At 35.8% G+C, this 4,683-nt stretch overlaps 1 pseudogene; it reads right to left on the reverse strand.

Moving 5' to 3' along the window:
* Nucleotides 1-439: 439 nt before the first annotated feature.
* LOC121228074 (uncharacterized) lies at nt 440-3,509 on the reverse strand (annotated as a pseudogene).
* Nucleotides 3,510-4,683: the final 1,174 nt, after the last annotated feature.

Genomic DNA, 4,683 nt, shown 5'->3' on the forward strand with positions numbered 1-4,683 from the left:
AGTACCATTGATTTCTTGGATTTACGAGAGCTGAAATATGAATTCCGGTGTTGATTGCTTTGTTTATGGAAATGGTAAACCTTTCTGTACGCCATGCTAGTTAATGCTAAATTGGCATCGAGATTGGTGGGCTTTGCGTTTGCGATTAAACAAGGCATTCACTGGGTAATGACGCATCTCGTTCCCCGACAAGCACGATGCTCTATCTTGCGTTATTGTGACAGTACTTTTTGTTGTATTAAAAATCACAACACATTATGTATTCCATATCTTAATTCTGTAACACTTTTGACTATCATATGAAGTACTTCATGTTTGCCGTGTTCAAGCTTCAAATTCTCAGTTTTGAAAGTACAATCTAATTTTTGAAATCATAAGCTTTTGACATGTTTGTATACCCTACAAGAAAGAAAAGGTCATATCGCATTAAACTTAGGTATAGCAGTTTATAGATGTTTCTCTTCTATTGCACACAATCATCATCCGACAATCTGCTGAATATTAACTTATTGCTAAGGATATTCTGACAAAAATAACCAGATGAAGAAACTATAGTGCAATCTAACATTCCTGTTCCAGCATCTCAGAAATTTCGAATACTTATTTGTCAATGCATAACCAAAGCATAATTAATTACTGCATTTGAGAAAACACAAGATGATCTACAGCACTCGGCTGATTCGTGCATCTATAACTGGCACCTTACTTGAAGGCTCTGAGATGTCCAATACATCAGTGAGTGACATTCGACGGTTACTCCATACAGCTTCTGCCCATGTTTTCATTTTCTCACCTTCTGTCTTCCTGTTCTGTTGAACACAAAGTACTTCTGCATACCCAACTGCACAAATCAATCGACTAGATTACTGCAGTGCACAAAGGAATTAAATTTAAACACAAATTTCTTCTTAGCATTGCACCATGCTCAATTTTTAAGATATGCTGCTGTTGTAATTGTGTAAAATGCTAGCCATGTCACACCAAATTTTAGGGCATATCATTGCACGGACTGTTAACTCCCCGCACGTAATGCAAAACAAGATAGGACATACCTCTTGGGGCTAAAATATCCCCCTGTCCAGTTTCGTCTCTGCACCTACGCAATGAAAAGAGAAAATAGTCAAACATTCAATTGCTTAAACACCTAGGAAGACCAAAAGAGAAATATTCTAATATTCCAAACCTTTAGACTCCAACGGTGGAGCTTTTAGAAATTCTATTGCCCTTCTGTAAAGTCCCTGCCAGCCAGAAATTATCGAATCAATACAACACGTAAGCTCTTAGATTTAAACGGTGGGCTACAATAAATCTGGGAAAGTACATCACTATCTTATTTTTTTCAACCCAAATTTTAATCCTAAACAATCTAGATCAGCTATAAGACCTTCCTCTACAATGTCTGGTCTATAGCCATCTTAGATCCTAATATTGAAGATGGTATACATGCAAACACCAATACTCAAACATAGAACAAGGCAGCTCATATAGATAGATCAATAATTTTTCAGTAATTGAGATGTACTACATATTATCCACTTTATTCTCTCAGAAGCCATTCTAAATTTTTCTTCTTTTCTTACTGGATTACACAGCATCCAGTCTCCCCTCTTTTGCAGTTTTCTTTTAACAAATTGAAAGAGAATGGAAACAAAAAACGCAGCAAGGAGATCTGTGTCCTACAACTGACTAAACCAAGCAAGACTTCAAAAACAGATAAATAAATATAGACTAATGAAGCAAAGCCCTTAATTAAATACACAAGGTGGAAGTTCTGACCTCTTGAATTAGAAGAGAGCTTGATCGCTCTTGTCTTGCTTTGTTCCGATACATCAGAGCTATGCAGGTTAAGACAACACCAACCTTCGGATGACTAGATCCTGCATGAAGTCAATAAATCTCAGGGAAGATAAATGATGCAATTAGCAAGCAGAACAACTCAAAGTGTAAAACAGATAAATATATATACACATATATCCAAATTTACACACCAAAGTATTCTTCTGTTTTAGTTAGTGCCTTTGTCAATATCTCCTCTGCAGCACCAAAATTCCTGAACCACAGGTTGTTGCAGACATTGATAAGAAAAAAGTGTTGCAACAGATAAAGAAACAAAGATATTAACAAGTAACCATAAAATCACCCCATGTGTGACTCAAGTTGCCCCAAGGCAAAGGTTGCAGCGAGCAAAACTTCATCTGAAGCCATATTACAAATTGCCAAGGTATTCATGTCACTAAAATCTTCATTTTTGGGCACCTTCATTATGTTTGTATATTCTTGCCAGAGAAATTGTTGTGTAGCTGTAGAATTCTCCTAGATAAAGCAGCAGTGCCTGAATGCCCACAGATATCTACCGCTCTCTTAGCATTAGCAACTAGACTGAGCCTCAATTCTAGCTTCATATCTGCTCTGAAAAATATTCGGCTGCAATGGTCGCTACACTTTCACCAAATCAAGGAGAACAAATTGAACCAAACTGGGCATGCTTTACTTTATACTCAAGTTACCGAAGTCAACTAGCCCCTTCACTGCTTTAGCAACGAGCAATCAAAGATTCTTTGCTCCCACCATTACTTCTTAAATCATCTTTATGCAAAAACTCTAGCATTTTTATCTGCGAGCACTGATGAAGTATCATCCTATATAGAGAGAACCATCTCCATATATTGATCATATGCCCTGTCATTGTCTAAACTAAGTGTATGGGGATTACCTACCTGGCCCACTGCAAATAAGCCCAGGTTTCGTGCGCAACTTACCATAGATTAGTGAATACCCTTTTTTCCAACAAGATAGTCGGAGATGTTGAACAGTAATCTCTCAAAGGAGGCGGTTAAACTGACTCCTGGCTTTTCAATTGCTTTTCAATTTCCTCTAAACCGATCATCATTTCCCAATAAAAATATATATAAATGGGAAAAAAAAAAGTAAAGAAGCGAGAAGAATTACCTTTCTATAAAATTAGACTTGCAGTACACGCTCCATAATTTGAGCAAATTGACCTTCACTTCACTGGAAGAAGACACTGCTCCAATTCAACATGCCTTGAGCATATGATTCATCTACCAAAACCAATCACTCATAATTTAAAAACAAAATATAGATTTAGACAAAGAATGAAAGACCATTAAAAATAAATAATTAAATAAAAATTGTACTCGTTACCAGTTCAGAAATGGGAACACTAGCTAAATGGATGATAGTATAAACCTGATTTCTGGGACCTGGCATGTGACAGAGCGTAATTGATCATCTGAACAGCGACTGGGTTGGAACTGGGACCGTTGGTTCCATCGTGGAGGAATCTCAAAGGCTGCGATGAAGTTGCAGCTACTGAGGAAGTTCGAGACAGGGAAATGACCGATTTCGATAGCTTAACTGCTGCATGAATCATCGGTGATGGTTGCTTTTATTTGTTGCTAAAACCCTAATTTTAATGATCAGAAGGGTTTTTGTTTATCCTTATTACTTACGAGTTGCTAGGACACAAGAAAATGAAGCTAGCTAGAGCCTTTGTCTCCCTTAATTTTCTTGCATGTTAACGTGGTCTCATCTAAACGACGCCGTTCCCCTTTTTTTCAATTTATTTTTAAACTCTACATTTGTGATTCAGACTTTTATAAGTTTGATTTTCGATATCAAAAATAAAATATTTGCATATGGGCACTACTGTCAATAACTACTTTCATTTTTAGTCACTCAACTTTAATAAGTTTTCATTTGATCACTCATCATTAATTTAATATTATGTACACTCACTTTAGTCACCCAACTTTAATAAGTTTTTATTTTGGTAACTCATTTTACCTTTTAAGAATAATTTTAATTTTTTTCTAGTAAAAAGGAAAAACTAGGGTTTTATTGAGTATTAATTTTAGTTTTTGAAAACAACAATAAATTATTTTTTAAAAAAGATAAAATGAGTGGTCAAAATGAAAACTTATTAAAGTTGAGTGACTGAAAGTGTGCAATAACATTGAATTAACAAGTGACCAAAATGGAAACTTTTAAGTTTTAAAACTTATCAATATTAAGTGACTAAAGGCTAATTTAGCATTGCTTCTCAAAAACACTTTTGGGCCAAAAAGTACTTTTGAGTAAAAACTAAAATTTTTTGCTTATGCTTTTGGTCAAAAAATGCTTTTGTAAAACCTTTTTTTTCCCCAAAAGCACTTTTGGAAAAGCTCAAAAGCATCTTGTTTGGCAATGTTTTTTTATCTTAAAAGTACTTCTAAGAAGCAATACTAAACTGGCCTTGTGACAGCCCAAAGTTGACCCTAGTCGGGAAGTGGTTTCGGGGACCGCTAAACCGAGTCACCGAAATGTTGAATGTGATATTTATTGTCTAGAATATGTAATTATGAATGTGTGAAAATTTCAAGCTTCGATTTAGTCGATTGCATGTGAATTTAGTCAATAGGACTTATGTGAGAAAATTTTAAAATGTGATAGGTCAATGTGTGAGGACCTATAGTGCATGTGGACAAAGGGGGGGACTTGCATGTCAAATTTCCCCCCCCCCTAATGAGTAGTGGCCGGCCATGACAAGGAATGATGGGCAAAACATGTCATGAAACATGTTTTGTTAATGGAAGAATAAAATAAGGAGTATGGGTAATAAAGAAATGGAAACAAAAGAAAAAAAAAATGTGTGGTTGCCCCCCCATTGCCGTGAGCTAAGAG

Source organism: Gossypium hirsutum, chromosome A04, assembly GCF_007990345.1.
Source record: "Gossypium hirsutum isolate 1008001.06 chromosome A04, Gossypium_hirsutum_v2.1, whole genome shotgun sequence".
Lineage (NCBI taxonomy): Eukaryota > Viridiplantae > Streptophyta > Magnoliopsida > Malvales > Malvaceae > Gossypium > Gossypium hirsutum.